This window comes from Bos indicus, chromosome 21 (assembly GCF_029378745.1).
Source record: "Bos indicus isolate NIAB-ARS_2022 breed Sahiwal x Tharparkar chromosome 21, NIAB-ARS_B.indTharparkar_mat_pri_1.0, whole genome shotgun sequence".
Classification (NCBI taxonomy): Eukaryota; Metazoa; Chordata; class Mammalia; order Artiodactyla; family Bovidae; genus Bos; species Bos indicus.
In genome coordinates this window covers 32,746,813-32,766,098 of record NC_091780.1, presented here as the reverse complement: position 1 = coordinate 32,766,098, position 19,286 = coordinate 32,746,813, and the positions used below count along the sequence as shown (strand labels likewise).

The 19,286-nt window shown below is 36.5% G+C and overlaps 1 protein-coding gene across 20 annotated transcripts in view; it reads left to right on the top strand.

The window, feature by feature from the left end:
• The window catches only part of PEAK1 (pseudopodium enriched atypical kinase 1), a 315,210-nt gene that overhangs the window by 87,209 nt on the left and 208,715 nt on the right, over nucleotides 1-19,286 (top strand). For 3 of the 20 annotated variants that reach the window (XM_070775337.1, XM_070775334.1, XM_070775347.1), the window contains one exon: nucleotides 1,843-1,921. The exons of the other annotated variants lie outside the window; for them this stretch is intronic. The gene's annotated coding sequence lies outside the window, so the exon portion shown is untranslated. The remainder of the gene's footprint in view (nucleotides 1-1,842; nucleotides 1,922-19,286) is intronic. 20 annotated transcript variants of the gene reach the window in all.

Below are 19,286 nucleotides of genomic sequence, written 5' to 3'. Positions count from 1 at the left end.
TACATTTGTTACAGTTAATGAACCAATGTTGATAGATTATTATAAACTAAAGCCCAAAGTTTGCATTAGGATTCACTCTTTATGTTGTACACCTTCATGGGTTTTGACAAATTCATAATGTCATTGGTCTACCATTATCGTAGACCCATGGCAAATAAAATATTGCCTGCCAAATAAGCTGTTAACATTTTAGCCAATAAATATACAGATTATAGAATCATGGTAATTGAGACTCCTGTGACTCCCTCCCAGTCTCATCCCTCTCCCTGTCTCAGAAGTAATCAGTTTTATGAATTTGGTATTTTTCAAATCTAAGCATGTTTTTATAGTTTACTAAGTATTTGTGTATCATACTTTATGGGATTTTTACAAGTTTTTAAATTTCACATTAACAACACTATGTATATTACACCTATTTCATCAACTTGTTTATTTCAAAACTCAGCATTGTGTTTGCAATTTATAGGATTTTATTTTTACTATAGGAAAGAATATTTCTTTAATTAAAGAGTCATTTAATGTTAAATAATTTGTTAACAGTTATAATTTTATATTGGTTTCCTGTATTAGTATAAATAGACAGTACTGACCTGTACATTAAATTTTTCAACCCTCCAGAGGTTTACTGACTTGAATCTAAAAAAGCTTTTTTTTGGGGTGTGTGTGTGTGTGTGTGTGGCTCTTAGAATTCAAACACAAATGACATTATATCATTGATATCATGTTCTGCAGCTACCCTGTTAAAAATACTCAACAGAAGCCAGAAAGACTTAATTATTTAAAGTGAACTGCTAATTGAAGATCCTACCTTTTGTAGATTTCTTTCTGGTGACTCTTTTTTTTGTTTGTTTGTTTTTTAATGAAGAATATAAGATCTTAGTTCCCTAACCTCGGATAAAATCAGCACACCCTCAGTGAAAGTCCCTTTGGGGACTCTGTTTATTGTGTGTTTCCTTTACTATGGGCTTCCCGGGTCTCAGTGGAAAAGAATCCACCTGCCATTGCAGGAGGTGGGGTTTGATCCCTGGGTCAGAAAGATACCCTGGAGAAGGAATGGCATCCCACTTCAGTTTTCTTGCTTGGGAAATCCCATGGACAGAGAAGCCTGGTGAGATATAGTTCATGATGCAGCAAAAGAGTTGGACATGACTTAGCAACCAAACAGCACAACTGTAATTATCAGTTCTAAAAGAGAACACTGTTTCTAGGATAAATCAGAAGATCCCTACAATTCAAGGTAGAGGTAAAGCTATAGCTTCCTCCCCCAGCTTGAGGAAAGTTACTTTATTTTGTTTGGTGAATGTACAGTTGAACCTAATTATTTATGCTGATGTATGCAGCAAGTTTCATCTAGTCAAAGCAGAAGCTGTCAGATCTTCGTAGAATTTTCTGTGACCTAAATTAAATCTGCGTTACACAGGACTGCAGTCTTTAGAGAAAGCTGTTCCCATTGTCTGCTGTGTTAGTTGTGCACACTAACCTGTCACTGTTGATTTGGTTATTGTTGCTCATTTTGCATCCTTTGGTGTATAGTTTGAGTTCAGTAGCAGAAAAAAGCTTGAACTTACATTGTTTTGTACATTTGAAAAATAGTGATATCCCTCTTCCTCAAGATCATTTATTATAGGTTCCAGAAAGCTATATAATTGCACTTCCAATCCAGATTGTTTTTTTATTGACTTCCTGAAGAATCTATTATATTGTAAAGCATCATTGGCAGATTCAGTTGTAATTTAATAAGAATAGACCAATATGCTAAGGGAAGTGATTTTTCAAAAGTTCTTGCTCAATTCCATTGCATGAAATGCTAAAATAGTTTCCTCTTCTTTGTTCATTTCTCAGATGAAGTGTGCTTCAGATTTTTTCTTCGTACTCCTTCTATTTAAGACTGTGTTTATATGGGTGCTATACCAATAAAGAGGTACTGAGAAGTGACTTTTTCCTACTGTATTTTCTAAAGTTTATGTGATGCCATGGTTTTAGATGTTATTTCATTCACAGGATTTGGTCTATGGTAAATATTTTGTAACATGATTTCTATGACAAATGTGTAAATTAAAAATTGAGTTTGTATAGATTCCCATTGCTGGATTTATAGTGTTTGGAATGTTATCTTCAGGGTCTTTTATGGTCAGTATTGTACTCAGATTAATCTTGGGATGTTATAGACCTAGTAATTTCAGACAAATCATCAAATTCTCAGTTTGGTCATATAGTTACTTTAGATTATTGACTATAATCCTAATGATTATAGTTTCTTGATTTTTAAAAAAAATCAATATTTACTGAATTTTTTCTAAAATATGTGAAATATTCTTGGCTCCTTTTAAAATGAAAGATGTTAATTTTGTATAATTGTACTTAGAACAGTTTTTGTTTACATGGAACTCTTATGATTATACTGGCCCAGTTGAGTTTATTTGGATTTTCTTTACTCCCCTATCTCTTTCCCAGCATTTAGGAGAAGAATAATGCTTCTCATGCTGGCATCCCAAGGACTAGACCTGTATCTTGATTGGTTATTTTGTTGTCTTTATCCCACTTATGTCCCTGTCTCTACTCATTTAGCTTCCTTTCATAAGCACCCATTCTAAGGTAGTTAGCATGGGGTCGCACAGAGTCGGACATGACTGAAGTGACTTAGCATAGCATAGCATAGCATACATCTTTGGATATTTCTGTATCTTTAGAAAATACATAGTGTTTTCTGTGTATAAATTTATAATTTTTATAAATGACACTGGGCTATATATCTCATTTTATTGTTTTTTTCTGTTTTCTTCTTTTTTCAAAGTTTAAACTTTTTATATTGTTTTAAAAAAATTCAGCCTTTCATTTAAATGATCTATCCTTGTGTTGCATATAATTCTGATTCCTTACCTCTGATTGTTGTGCTCTATCATGTGCACACTCTTATCCATGTATACTATGTATCCATCTTACTTACACTCACCTATTGATGTTTATAGTTTATAAAATGTGTTGAAAGCATTCATGATATATTTGCTTTTTGATCCAACAATTTTATTTAAAATACTTTATCCTAAAAAAACTACCAAAGCTGTGCAAGAAGGTATATATTCAGGGATATTTGGTATATATGAGGATATAAAAGTGTGTACAAAGATATTTATGATATTATAAATTTAGAACAACAAAATTTAGAAACAACCTAAATATTCAAAGTAGAAAATTGAATATACTGTGGTCTGTATCTATAATAGGATGCTATATGAAAATTAGGAATGCTTTACCAGATAATAATAGTAAATGATAAAGGCTGAGTATAAATTTTAGGTATAGTCTGATCCCAGTTGCTCATGCAGTTATTCAGCCATTCACTCACAAATAGTGACAGTCCAGATATTGTTTTAGAATGTAGAGGTAGAGTGCCATGTGTGTGTGTGGCGGGGCGGGGGGCGGGGGGGGGGCGCGGGGGGTGGCGATGGGGCGGGCAGGGGTGTGTGTGTCACAAAACAGATTCTTTCTTTGCTGTCATAGAATTTGCAGTTTAGTCAGGAGAGACAGAACCATAAACAAAAAATTTGTCAGTTGGCGATAGTGCTTTGGAGAAAAATATAACAGGGTTAATGGTAAATAGGAAATACCAAGGAAAAAGAGAAGGAATTTTGCTACTTTATATAAGGTAAGTTAAGGAAGTCTCTGAAAAGTGACATTTTAAAAAAATTTTATTTGTTTTAGTTTTGGCTGTGCTCAGTCTTCATTGCTGCTTGGGCTTTTCATTATTTGCAGCAAGCAGGGGCCACTCTCTAGTTTCATTGCTCAGGCTTCTCATTGCGGTGGCTTCTCTTGCGGAGCCCAGGGACTCTAGTAGGCTTCAGTAGTTGAGGTGCTTAGGCTTAGTTCTCTGAAGTATGTGAGATCTTCCTGGACCTAGGATTGAACCCACGTTTCCTGCACTGGCAGGCGATTCTTTACCACTGAGCCACCAGGGAAGCCCCTCTGAAAAGTGGCATTTGAATAGAGACCTAAAGAAAGCTAAGGAGAGAGAAAGCAATGTTTTATCTGGGCCGGGGGGTCAGGGGGGAAATGTTCTTGATGAAGGGAACTGCAGGTCCAAAGACTTCAGGCAGAGATATGTATGTGTTCCAGCAAGAGCTTAGAGGTCAGTAGCTGAGTCAGATAAAGTGAAAGTGAAAGTCACTCAGTTGTGTCCAACTCTTTGCAACCCCATGGACTATATAGTCCATGGAATTCTCCAGGCCAGAATACTGGAGTGGGTAGTCGTTCCCTTCTTCAGGGGATCTTCCCAACCCAAGTATTGAACCCAGGTCTCCCGCACTGCGGGCAGATTCTTTACCAGCTGAGCCACAAGGGAGGTCCTGAGTCCGATAGACCAAGGGATACAGTGTGTAGGAAATAAGGTAAGAGAAGTAAAGATTGGGGATGAAAATGGAGGGCCATTAGAGTTATCTTATAGGTCATTATAAGCACTTTGGCCTTTATGATTCTAAGACGAGAAGTCATTGTAGGATTTTGAGCGGAGAAATGAAATTTGATTGACTTTTAAAATCATTTTGGCTGTTTTGTGTAGAATAGACTGGAGAGGAACAGTACTGGGAAAATGGAGTTAAGAGGCTATTGTAATAACCCGGACAACAGATGATAGTAGTTTGGACCAATGATGAGAAGAGGTTTGATTCTGGATTTGTAATGTACACCCACAAACACCTTTTTGAAAAAATAACTGTGTATGTGTTGATATACTAATATATATTTAATTATCTCTGATGGAGTTACTGATGACTTTTTCTTTATACACGTCTGTGCTTTTCAAATTTTCTGTAACTATTTTATTTATTTTTAATTTTATTTATATATATTTTTTATTGTGCTGGATCTTAGTTGCTGCGCAGACTTTTCTTTAGTTGCAGAGAGTGGGGCTACTCTCTCGTCGTGGTTTCCAGGCTTCTCATTGCGGTGGCTTCTCTTGCTGTGTAACGGGCTCTAGGCAAGTGGGCTTCAGTAGCTGTGGCTCCTGGGCTCTAGAGCATGGGCTTAGTTGTTCCACAGCATGTAGAATATTCCCAGATCGGAGATCAAACCTGTGTCTCCTGCATTGGCAGGCGGATTCTCGAAGAATCCAGGGGACAGAAGAGACTCGGGTTCAATCCCTGGGTCAGGGAGATCCCCTGGAGGAGGAACTGACAACCCACTCCAGTATTATTGCCTGGAGAATCCCACGAACAGAGGAGCCTGGTGGGCCCACAGGGTTGCAAAAAGTCGAACACAACTGAGCACACACATACACACACACCAGGGAAGCCCCACTATTACTTTTAAAATCAGAGAAAAAAAGTTTAAAGCTACTTTTGTTTTTATTGTGTTTTTTCCCTGATTACACACATTTAAAAGTATTACACACATTTAAAAATTTGAGTTGTATTTTTTTCCTTTTTGTGTTTGCCATTCCCTTCTGTCTGGTGATTCAGACAGTGAGCAGGCCCAGCCCTTAAATTAGAACCAGGATGTTAGTTAACTGACTAGTGAAATTGATTGAGGAAGGAAATTACAACTTTTTTCAAGCCTGGGCAGACTGTAGTCAGCATTTCCCCTGTCATCCTTGTTTTCCTTTGTGAAGTAAACTCTTAGAAGACTGCTTTATTACAGTTTTTATAAATTTGGTGTGGCCGGGGTACATTTTTACTTATATGTTCTGCTGTTTTTACATCATCACTGATGCAGAGTAACCCAGTGACAAAAAACTGCAGTGTCAGTCAACAGGATGGTCACATCTAGGTCATCCTAGCTAATGAGTGTGAGTTGTGTTGCTGATTTCCTGAAAATTATTTGTACAAATCGTTAGAATGCACTGTGAGTTTTCTCCTCTGACTTATCTTTCTGATTTGCTTGATTATATCAAATATTAGAACACTTGAAAACCAATTTACTGTAAACTAGGTAAGAGTTGTACTGATCTAGAACATGCTGATTGGCAGAGAGAAAAAAAAGACTGGAATTCAGTCTTGGTTATAACTGAGTTTGTTTTTTTAACTGAAGTATAGTTGATTTACAGTGTTGTGTTAATTTCTGCTATATAGCAAAGTGATTCTGTTTACATATACATATATATTCTCTTTTTATATTCTTTTCCATTATGCTTCCATTATGATTCCATGTGGTTCATCACAGGATATTGAATATAGTTCTCTGTGCTGTACAGTAGGCCCTTGTTGTTTATCTATTCTATATGTAATAGCTTACATCTGCTAGCCTTAACCTCCTACTCTATCCCGCACTCACCCACCTTCCCCTTGGCACCCCCCGGTCTGTTCTCTATGTCCATGAATCTGTTTCTGTTTCGTAGATGGGTTCATTCGTGTCATATTTTAGATTCCACGTATAAATAATATCATATGGTATGTGTCTTTCCCTTTCTGACTTCTCTTAGTATGACAGTCTCTAGTTGCATGGTTGAGTTCTTAAATGGTAAATCAATAAAACTCTTATTACCTGGAGGCATAACTTGAGTTTTGTATTGCAGGAAATAGTAGCCCTTGCTTTGTTGCTTTTTTCTCCCTTGCTCTGATTGGCAATGTTTAGTCCTCTAAAATTACCTGGAAAATGGAGATTTTGGATTTTTGATCCGAGGAGCAAGTATCTATCCAGATGATGCAAGGAGCACAGTGGCCATGATAAAAGTCTATTTTGCTTTGTATTTTGGTTTGAAATCACTAGTAAATTGCAAATATGTAATGGCACTTGTTTTAAAAATGGCAAAATTACTTCATGGCCTGTTGGCTATACTTTAATAAAAAATAAGTATGTTTTTTTTTTCTTCTTTATAGAAAGATAAATATCTTACATTTTAGATATGAAGAAATTTAATCTATGAACTACTGTTTTTGTAGTCTGGAAAACCATCTATACCTCCTAGATCTTTGTATATCTATTAAGCAACTTGATGGTAAATATTTTGCTATATCTGACTTTTTTTTTTTTTGTCTAATGGGCATGTTGGTTTTTTGGTTAAGTTTTCCAATGACCTACAACTGGTATTCTTCTTGTTCCCTAAATGTTTAAGTGAGAATAATTCCTTTGCTTCAAAAACACCGATCTTGCCTAGTTTATGGTTTCTGAATTTCTTAATTACTTTTCTATGAATTTTGTGTGGTACTGTGGACAGAAAATAGTCTGCTATCATTCAGACCCCCATGAATCCCAGCTCTGCCACTGAATAGCTCTCAGAGCCTTAGTTTCCTCATCAGTAAAACTATAATATAGATTGTCATATGTTGCTAGCTTTGTGCCTAGTGTGGTAATACGTAGCCAGTAAATATTATTTATTCTGTTTTCTTTATTTATGTTTTTAATTTGGCTCCTGTATTAACTAAAACCTTTGGTGGTTTTGTTACAACATTAGAAAGTTTTTGTACAGAATACTGTACAAAAGAATGTCAGTTACTAAATTTGGTCTGAATGATGTTAGATCTTTAACCCAGGTGTTGCTTTTTTTCATTCTTTTTAAAGATGTTTAATGTGCAGTTTTGTAGTATATTTAAAACATGTAATTGTGCCAGATACCCTGCAAGTTCTCTGTGCTAGAAACTTTTTAAACATTGTTTCTAATCCCCACAACTGTATAAGGTTTATACACTATTTTTTTCATTGAAGAGAAAGCTTAGGCTCATACTTGGAAAAGTTTTTAAAATGTGTTTGTAATAATGGGCCTATCATTATGGATTAAAATCCATATGGTTTATTGTAAACTGATCTTCTGTTATTGGAAAGTGAAACTTCCATTATTAAACTAGAGTCATTTCCACTGGACTGCAGGGTAGTAGTTGTCCAGAAGCTGTTAGTTGTGGTATTAAAATGTCCTTGAAGTCATTGTGAACTGTTGGAGGGCTCGCTTCTTCTCCCATAAAGAAAAGGAAAGAAAGAGAAGTCTCTCAGTTATGTCCAACTCTTTGCGACCCCATGGACTGTAGCCTACCAGGCTTCTCTGTCCATGGGATTTTCCAGGAAAGAGTACTGGAGTGGGTTGCCATTTCCTTCTTTTCCCATAACATGTTTATCAATTAATTCTTTTTTTAAGATTTTATTGAAATATAGTTGATTTACAAAGTTTAAATTTCTGCTCTACAATAAAGTAACTCAGTAATATACATATATATACACATATGTTCTTTTTTGTATTCTTTTCCAGTATGACTTATCATTGATACTGAATATACAGTAGGACTTTGTTGTTTATCCATCCTATATATAATAGTTTGCATCTGCTAATCAACTCCTAGTCCTTTCCTTCCCCACCTCGCTCCTCCTTGGCAACCACAAGTCTGTCCTCTATATTTGAGAGTCTGTTTTTGTTGGTAGGTATGTTCATTTGTGTTGTATTTTAAATTCCACATGTAAGTGATATTACATGGTATTTTTCTTTTTTTTTTTTTACTTGATGTAGTATGATAATCTCTAGTTGCATCTATGTTGCTGCAAATGGCATTATTTCATTATTTTTAATGTCTGAGTAATATTCCATTGTATATATGTACCACATCTTCTTTATCCATTTATCTATCAGTGGACATTTAAGTTTTTTCCATATCTTGGCTATTGTAAATAGTGCTACTATGGACATAGAGGTGCATGTATCTTTTCAAATTAGACTTTTCTCTGGATATATGTCCAGGAGTGGAATTGTTGGATCATATGGCAACTCTGCTTTTAGTTTTTTGCGGAATCTCTACATACTGGTTTCCAGAGTGGCTATACCAATTTACATTCCCACCAGCGGTGTTAGAGGGTTCCCTTTTCTCCATATCTTCTCTAGCATTTATTATTGGTAGACTTTTTAATGATGGCCATTCTGACTGGTGTGAGGTGGTACCCCATTGTTGTTTTGATTTGCATTTCTGTAATAATTAGTGACAGTGAGCATCTTTCCATGTGCCTAATGGCCATCTGTATGTCCTCTTTGGAGAAATGTCTACTTGGGGCTTCTGCCTATTTTTCAACTGGGTTGTTTGTTTGTTTTGGAGGGATTGTTATTGAATTATAGAAGCTGTTTGTATATTTTGGAAATTTAGCCCCTGTCTGCTACATCCTTTGCAGATATTTTCTCCTAGTCTGTAGGTTGTCTTTTCATTTTGTTTATGGTTTCCTTTGCTGTGCAAAAGCTTCCAAGTTTGATTAGGTCCCATTTGTTTATTTTTGCTTTTATTCCTGTTGCCTTGGCAGACCTAAGAAAATACTGGTTTTGCCTATGTTTTCATATAGGATTTACATATGGTCTCATATTTATGTCTTAAAGCATTTGGCTCTGTTTTTGTGTATGGTGTGAGGATGTGTCCCGGCTTCATTGGTTTACATGTGCCTGTTCAGCTTTCCCAGTTACACTTGCTAAAGAGATTGTCTTTGTCTTTGCCCCACTGTATATGCCTCTTTTGTTGATGATTGATTGTTCATAGGTGTGTCAATTAATTCTTAAATCTTCAGAGTGTAAATATCTTCTTAATTATCATTTTAACCTTTGACTTTTGTAGTAACATTATGTTTTTCCCACTTAAAACATATTCTTTTTAATGATTCCGATTATATCAAAAAGAATATCTAGTGTATTTTATTAAAGTTGGTATAGTGGTTTAGTTTTTCAGGATTAACATAAAACAATTCAATCATAATTGATATTTAATTTTTTCTTGTTAAATAGGAATATTTAATTATGGCCTTAGTGTATTTTGTAGTTTTTGACATAATGTTCCATTTATGTTTAAAACTGGTCAGTTGTTAAACATATTTGTATAAGTTATAAAAAGGAACTTGTTTAATGATTATCTGCCTCTTATTTACAAAGACTGTGAGTGTAAAAGAAATACAGACATACTTTGAATACATTAGAGCCAAGTTTGAGTTTTTATCTTATTGGCATAGGAATTTATAATGATTCATTGGGTTGTTTCTTTATTTAACTGACTGGTTTTAATTTAGATGTACCCTTTTCCCAATATTGATTTACTTAATTTAGAATAGTAATCTTATGAGTGCAGGGAATAGTTTAACATCCAAATACTTGATTTTATAGTTATTAAAAGATCATTAAGCTATTCACCATTGTGTTGATAATCATTTGGGAATACATTTTAGTAGAAAATCTTTGGTTCTTATTTCTAAAATTTGGTTGCTTATTTTTGGCCTTAATGATATTATTAATTTCTGTGGAAAACAGTGAGCCCTATCAGAAGTATTTGGATTTTTGTTGCATGTTTTGAAAGTTTACTTTAAGTGATAGTTGAATATCATTGTTATTGTGAAAGACATTCTTGGATGTAGTTTGTTGTTAAATACGTTTACTTGAGGTAAAGAATCGTAGCACCCACTGGGATTATTTTGCTTACTAAAAATTTTCTGAGAATTTTTAAAATATAGTGTACATAAAGTAGTTTATCTTCTGTCTACCTCTATCAAGAACTCATTTGTCACTGATAATTTTTTAAGTACATCCCAAATGACAAGCTACTTCCTAAACAGAATAATATCAAGAATATAGACTATGAATGATTCTATATTTTGGGGTAAATGAGATCAGTTCCAGAGCCATCTTACTGTCTTAGAGAGTTGTCTTTCTACCATTACTAGGCAATTGGACTGGGAGCCAAGAATGATTTTTTTCCTTCTAGAGTGCCACCAGAAAATTTCTATGATGAGGGAAATTCCCTGTTTTCAGACAATGCTGTCATCAGATGGAAAATACAAATTGAAATAAAGAGAGAAGGAGTCTCAAAACAAAGCTTTCTAGCCCTGTGTTTCACTTATACCAGGAGGAAATGTAGATTAATTTTCATTCTAATGAAGAGAGTATAACTTTGTTTCAAAATGGTTCTGGCATTTATGTTTTTATTGGAAATACTTTGTGTCCTTCCTTTTATTTCTCTTAATTTAAAAGTTCTGTGTTTACTCATCTGTTGGAAAGATTGTTAAGACCAAAAGTAAGACCCAGAATATTGTAGTTTTTTATCACAAGAGAATAGTTGAAAGTGTTTGTTATCAATATTTTAGAGTCCCTTTATCAAAGTTAATAGGCCACTAAAGATGAAGTTCATTATATCAGTCTCTAAAATCCAAAGATGAATCTGGGTGGGAGTAAGGCAGGGAAACAGGAGAAGGATGCTTAGATAGACGACTGAAATGGCTTAGCAGATGGGGAGATTTTAACTCTTATAGTCTGTGGAGAATATTTTGAGATCATATTTCTCTTAACATTTAGAACATTTAATAGACAAATTTCTAACTGTATAGTATTAGATTTCTAAACTGTAGAAGTTAGATGCAGTCTATGGTTATAGTTTATTTTGGAAAAATTACAGTTATCTCCAGTTCTCTGTCCTATTTATACTATTATCTTCTATTTGTACCTATTTTTAAATCTTAATCCATTCTTCATAATGACTTCAGCTTCAAGTAACTTAACATTTATGTTGATTATATTCATATCAAAGAATCTTGGTCACTAAAAGGGAGAGAGATTTTTAAAAAGCAGTGAGAAAGATGTAGTTGGATTTCCAGATCCCAATTAGAAAAATCATCTTTAACTTATAAGCCAAGAAAATTTCATCTGTATATTGTTGAAGGAAAATAGATCTAAAGACCTCACGAACATCTTTTTAAAATCACTTCCAAAATAGAAAGGTGGGATTTCCACTTGAGAACTTTAATTAGCCCAGAGAATGTAGAATTTACAAGGAGTTTAACTGCTTCTGGCTTTTCTGTGGCCCTGTCACTGCTCATTTATCCTCTCAATATAAAAGCGCGTGACAACTCAGCTCCACCTGTTTGCTGAGGTTGCACTAACGCAAGGGTTTTCCGAATGTATTCTAGATGGGGTATTTTTTCCTCTTTTTTTTTTTTTTTTTCATATTCAGATTTTACTCTACATAGAACTTAGGAACTGAATTCAATTTAATATATCACTGCTCTGCACCAAATCGCCTTGTAAACTCTAATGGGACAAATATTTTGAGATTCTTCTACATGGATTATGGGTACAATATTAGAAATTATTTTTAGACAGTATGGAAAATGCACTGTGGATCAGTTTAATAATGCCTTTACTCAGCAAACATTTATTGAGCTCATATTCCATACCCAGGTACTAGGAGTATAGACATAAATAAGATGTGATTCCTGCCCTCGAGGAGGTCATTGTCTGCCTCTGAAGTCTTAAATTTTGACACAAAGAAATAAGAGACTCAACTAGCTCGTCTCCTGGATGTGAAAAATAATGAACGGCAGCGGCAAAGCACAAGTTGTTGGATGTTGCTGTTCTGTTTTATTTAGTCTAGAAAAACCTGGAAAATAAAATTCTAGTAAACAGTGGCGGGTTTTGCCATGATTATTAAATGTTTGGTAAACATTTCCCCAAGGCCTGCTATGTGCAAGCATCAATAGAAAATGTATGAGATAAAGTGTTTTATTCTAAATGAGGACAATGGAAGAGAAAGTTACATATACAAATAATTACAATATGGTAGGAGTGGACAGTTTATTACCAAATTTTTTATTTATTAAATAAAACTGATTTATTAAATCAGTTTATTACCAAATGATTTCTCTTGGTTGCGATGACAGTAGGGAATAAGGAGAGACTAAGATCAAGAGATCAGAAGTCACTACTGACTGAAGGAGGCAACCATTCTTACCTTGGAGAATCTTTCTAAAGCTGTTTCTTGTTTTTATATCATATGTCACCAATGTCAGTGACAATTACCAAGAGAAAAACCAAAATATATCATAAAACACAACAATATTTTTGTTACAAAGATGCATTTTGGTTATCATAATAAAACCTCATATTTTGGCCTTGCTTTGGAGTTGACCCTTTAAAGATGCTTTCTATTGGGAGCAACTTCCTATTTTGCAAATAAGAAAAATGAAGAAAGAAAGAATAAAGCACCATCTCTAGTGATATTGCTAAAAATGACAATCAGTTTGCTTGGCTCTAATTGGGTACATCTGTAAATTTGGTGTTAGCAGGCCCAGAATGTTAGGACAGATTGTCGCGTGGAGTAGAACAGCTATTTGAGAGGATTTAATGATGGACCATATTAGAAAACAGAGGTCTACAGGAGGTACACATCTGATATTTTTATTTTATTTCTCAGCTAGCTGAAGTGCTTGGTTTTACCTTTTCTTATTCTTTAAAACATCTTAAGAAACAATGAAACTCTTCAAAGAACCTTTTATCTCTGTGCTGTAGGTCTGTTTATTAGCTGAAGTCTGTTCGTTGGAAGGACTGATGCTGAGGCTGAAACTCCAATACTTTGGCCACCTCATGCGAAGAGTTGACTCATTGGAAAAGACCCTGATGCTGGGAGGGATTGGGGGCAGGAGGAGAAGGGGATGACAGAGGATGAGATGGCTGGATAGCATCACTGACTTGATGCACATGAGTTTGGGTGAACTCCGGGAGTTAGTGATGGACAAGGAGGCCTGGTGTGCTGCGAATCATGGGGTCGCAAAGAGTCGGACATGACTGAGCAACTGAACTGAACTGATTAGCTGAAGTATTCTTTTCCTTTAGTATCATGAGCTGCTCCCAGATTCTAGGTATTCATCAAAGATTTCCTATTTGGCAGTGACAGCCAGTTTTGATTCCCTTTGCTTTCTTTAATTTAGAATCTTTCAAAGTTAGTTATTAATATTAACTCTTCAATTGTCAGAGATAATAGTTTTAGTTACTAAGTGTAAACTTAATTTTCCTATTTGAGATTTTCTTTTTTATACTCCTTTTGAAATTGAAGTGTTTTTAGAATGCTTAAAAGATTCAAAGTCTTGAGCTTTATACTCAAGTGGTACTTGGGTATACTTTTTTTGTTTGTTGTTAACTGTGTTTGGGGCAAACTATTGCTCACTTTGTGTGTGCTAAAATTTCACCTGTTATAGGCCAAGAATAATTTCTCACCTTTTCTCTAAGAAGAGTTTGAAAGGTAAGACTAATTTATTTGCAATGATAAAGTTCCATTACTATTAGGTCATTAGATCAGAGTGGCTATTAAATTTCAAAGCATTATCATAGTGATTATGATTACTGTTGCAGCTGGAGACAGTCTTCTCTAGAACGTATTAGGCTGTTAGTCTCAGTCTAGCACAAGGTTTGGCAAAGCTTTATTTTGAATTAAGATTTATAGTTTTGCCATTATTGAAGATTTTATAGAATATGGACTGCATTGTTAGGAGGTATCAGCTCTGACTAACTGGCAGTGACTACCCAGAGTATCAGTTAACATTTAGGAGGCTTCCAGGGGACATTTGGCGGAGAAGGCAGTGGCAACCCACTCCAGTACTCTTGCCTGGAAAATCCCATGGACGGAGGAGCCTGGTAGGCTGCAGTCCATGGGGTCGCACAGAGTCGGACACGAGTGAAGCGACTTAGCAGCAGCAGCAGGGGACATTTGGAAAAAAGTGGTCAGTTTAGTTCCATCACTCAGTCATGTCTAACTCTTTGCGACCCTATGGACTGCAGCATCCCAGGCTTCCCTGTCCATCACCAGCTCCCAGAGTTTACTCAAACTCATGTCCATTGAGTCGGTGATGCCATCCAATTGTCTCATCCTCTGTCATCCCCTTCTCCTGCCTTCAGTCTTTCCCAGCATCAAGGTCTTTTCCAGTGGGTCAGTTCTTCACATCAAGTGGCCAAAGTATTGGAGCTTCAGCTTCACCATCAGTCCTTCCAATGAATATTCAGGACTGATTTCCTTTAGGATTGACTGGTTTGATCTCCTTGCAGTCCACGGAACTCTCAAGAGTCTTCTTCAACACCACAGTTCAAAAGTATCAATTCTTCGGCACTCAGCTTTCTTTATGGACCAACTCTCACATCCATCCATGACTACTGGAAAAACCATAGCTTTGATTAGACGGACCTTTGTCAGCAAAGTAATGTCTCTGCTTTTTAATATGCTGTCTAGATTAGTCATAGCTTTTCTTCCAAGGAGCAAACATCTTTTAATTTCATGGTTACAGTCACCATCTGCAGTGATTTTGGAGCCCAAGAAAAAAAGTCTGTCACTGTTTCCATTGTTTCCCCATCTATTTGCCATGAAGTGATGGAACTGGATGCCATGATCTTAGTTTTTTGAATGTTGAGTTTTAAGCTTTTTGACTCTCCTCTTTTGCTTTCATCAAAAGGCTCTTTAGTTCTTCTTCACTTTCTGCCATAAGGGTGGTATCATGTGCATATTTGAGGTTATTGATATTTCTCCCTGCAATCTTGATTCCACCTTGTGCTTCATCCAGCCCAGCGTTTCACATGATGTACTCTTCATATAAGTTAAATAAGCAGGGTTAACAATTAGGAGGCTTCCAGGGGACATTTGGAAAGGAGTGGTAGGATCTCATAATGTCTGATACGATCACACGTTGGGAAGAGAGGGAGTGGGAGTTGTGTTAGCTATCCCATATGTTAGTCAAATCTATAAATGGTGGCTTAGAGTAGATATTTGTGTGTGTATTTGTCACTCAGTCATGTCCAACTGTTTATGACCCCATGGACTATAACCCCCAGGCTTCTCTATGGAATTCTCCAGGCGAGAATACTAGAGTGGGTTGCCATTCCCTTCTGCAGGGAATCTTCCCAACGCAGGACTCAAACCCTAGTCTTTGCACTGCAGCAGATTCTTTACCATCTGAGCCACCAGGGAAACCCCACTTAAAAACTAATATGAGTTATTTTTACCATATCCCTTACCATATCCCTTAGAAAATCATCCTCTCTTTGTTGAAATACCTCCAATGAGGAACTCCCTGCCTGCTTGAGATCCCATTCTGTTGTTGCACAGCTCTGCAATGTCGTATTTCTTCCAATCCAGTTATTGCTCTGTGTATTGGATATTCCTAAAAACCTGATTCAAAGGGTTTCAGGCAAGGACAAATTATGAGGGGTTTTTTTGTGTTTTTTTTTTTTTTGTATCATTTATCAACCTTTTTTTTGGGGGGGGGCATTTTAAAAACTTTTCATTTCAAATTGGTAAGCATTCACAAGTTGTCAAAGTAGTACAGAATTCTTGTGTATTCTTCACCTAATTTTCTCCAATGGTTGCTGCTGCTGCTGCTGCTGAGTCACTTCAGTCATGTCTGACTCTGTGCGACCCCATAGACCGCAGCCCACCAGGCTCCCCCCCGTCCCTGGGATTCTCCAGTCAAGAACACTGGAGTGGGTTGCCATTTCCTTCTCCAATGCATGAAAGTGAAAAGTGAAAGTGAAGTCGCTCCATTGTGTCCGACTCAGCGACCACATGGACTGCAGCCTACCAGGCTCCTCCGTCCATGGGATTTTCCAGGCAACAGTACTGGAGTGGGTTGCCATTGCCTTCTCCGTTCCCCAATGGTAACTTCCTACAAAACTATAGTACTATAGCAAAACCAGGAAATTGATATCTATACAATCCATAGACTTTATTCAGATTTCATCAGTTTTACACGCATTTCTCTATGTGTATATCCGGTTCTGTGCAATTTTGTCTTGTGTAGCTTTGTCTAACTACCACTGTAGCCCCAGTATAGAACTGTTCCATAAGCACAAAGAGCTCCCTCATACTACCACTTTATAGCTACACCCAGTCCTCTCCACCATCCCTAGTTCTGGGCCAGTGCTAATCTGCTGTCCCCCTCTGAAATTTTGTATTTCAAGAATTTTATGTAAATGGCATATAGTATATAACCTTTGAGATTGACTTTTTTCACCCAGCCTAATTCCCCTGAGGTTATATCCAAGTTGTCACATGCCTCACTAGGTAACCCAGTTTTTAAAATTACTATTGATGTCTTCTTAGGGCCACAATAAATATTTGTCTATATGTATGATGTTTGAAATATGATTAATTTAAACTTGTAGAGCTATTAAGGCTTCCCAAATGGCTCTAGTGGTAAAAAAGCCCATCTGCTAATACAGGAGACATAAAATGATGTGGGTTCGATTCCTGGGGTGGGAAGATCCCCTGGAGGAGGACATGGCAACCTACTCCAGTATTCTTGCCATGGAAATCTCATGAACAAAGGAGCCCCACAGGCTACAGTCCATAGGGTTACAAAGAGCCAACACAACTGAAGCAACTTAACACACACAACTTAACACACACACATACACATGTACAGGTAGCTGTTAAATTCAAATTCAGTTGTTGCACAGTTGTTGTTGTTCAGTTGCTAAGTCATGTCTGATTCTTTGTGACCCCAAGGACTGCATCATGCCAGGCTCCCCTGTACTGCACTATCTCCCAGAGTTTGCTCAAATTTATGTCCATTGAGTTGGTGATACTATCTAACTGTCTTGTCCTCTGCTTCCCCCTTCTCCTTTTGCCTTCAGTCTTTCCCAACATCAGGATCTTTTCCAAAGAGTCTGCTCTATGCATCAGGTGCCAAATATTACAGCTTCAGCTTCAGCATTAGTCCTTCCAATGAATATTTAGGGTTGATTTCCCTTAGTATTGACTGGTTTGATCTTGAAGTCCAGGGAACTCTCAAGAGTCTTTTCCAGCACCACCATTAGAAAGCATCAATTCTTTGGCACTCAGTCTTCTTTATGGTCCAACTCTTACATGCATACATGACAACTGGAAAAACCATAGCTCTGACTTACTAGACCTTTGTTGGCCAAATGATGTCTCTGCTTTTTAATAGGCCATCTAGGTTTATCATAGCTTTCTTTCCAAGGAGCAAGAGCCTTTTAATTTCATGGCTGTAGTCACTGTATGCAGTGATATTGGAGCTCAAGAAAATAAAATCTGTTACATCATACATGTGAAATTTCAACTTTCACTATTTATTGTTAAACTGTTAGGGCTAGTAAGGAGTGCACGACTGTCAGGAGACACCATTCCTCTGACAGTGTTTAACCAGCCCTAGTACCACATGTTCATATTTAACCTTTTACTGCCACTTCTTCTGTGGCTAGGGGCTCTCTACCTGAGTGGGTGATTATGTGGATGAAATGAGACGTAGAACTCAAAAAATATAAAATTGAAGCATGACAGTTATATACGTTAGAAATTGAAAATATACTTAAATTTCTCACCTAAAGTTGTCTATTTTTTTATGTGCATCAAGTAAGCTTTAGTTATTACTATTAAAAATAAAAGTTTCCAGTGCACATTGCTGTGCATCTTTCTTTTTTACTAAGGTATCTTGAACATTTTCCGTATCTGTCACACGGTTTTAGTAGTTCCTTTGCTGTGTACACGCACTGTTCTTTCACTTATTTAGTCACTCTTCACTGAATGCCTGCTGTGCCCAAGGCGCCATGCTGGGGCAATTGTGATGAATAATACATGAAACTCACATTTTAGAGGGAAGACAGACATTAATAATGATTAATTTCTCAATTGATTACTTGATTAGGAATGTAATATGCACTAGGAAAAAGCAGTATGGAAAGCCAAGTCCATGCCTGTCAGAGGGACTTAACCAGGTCTGGGAACCAAGGAGGATCTCTCAGATAATATAACTTTTGAGCTAAGATCTAAGGATGGCTATGTATGATAAGGACATGACTAATGAAGGAGTATGAGTAGACATTAGTGTATTTATCATTTAATTAAAATAAAAAGAAAAGCCATAAAACTATTGGATGTGTGAATACGTATGTTCATAGAGGAAAACAAAACTGGTAAAATATATCTCAAACTGTTAATACTGTGGAGGTATTACAGGTACCATTTTTTTTAACAGAAAATTTTTAAGAGAAGCATTAGCTTTACTGAAAAATTGAGAAAATGGCATAGAGTTCCCATGTACCCTACCCTCCACCACCAAAACACACACATGCACACGCACGCACACACAAACACACTTTCCCCTATTAACATCTTACAATAGTATGGGACATTCGTTCCAATTAATAAACCAGTATTGATACATTATTTTTCCCTACCCAGTGTTCAGTCAGGTTTTCTTAATTTTTACCTAATATACTTTTTCTGTTGCAGGAGCCCATCCAGGGTGCCACAGTATGTTTAGTTTTCACTTCTCTTTAGACTATCGGCTGCAGACAGTTTCTCAGACTTCATTTTCGATGTTCTTGACAGTTCTGAGGTATACTGGTATTTTGTAGAATGTCCCTCAGTTGGGATTAATCTGAGGTTTTTCCCATGATCTTACTGCAGTATAGGTTTTTGGGAGGAGACCAACAGAGATAAAGTGCCATTCTTGTCACATCGTATCAAAAGTACATACCATGAGTGTGATTCAACCCTGTTGATGTTACCCTTGATCACCTGGCTGAAGTAGTGTTTGTCAGGTTTCTCCGCAGTAAAGTTATTTTGCCCCTCTCC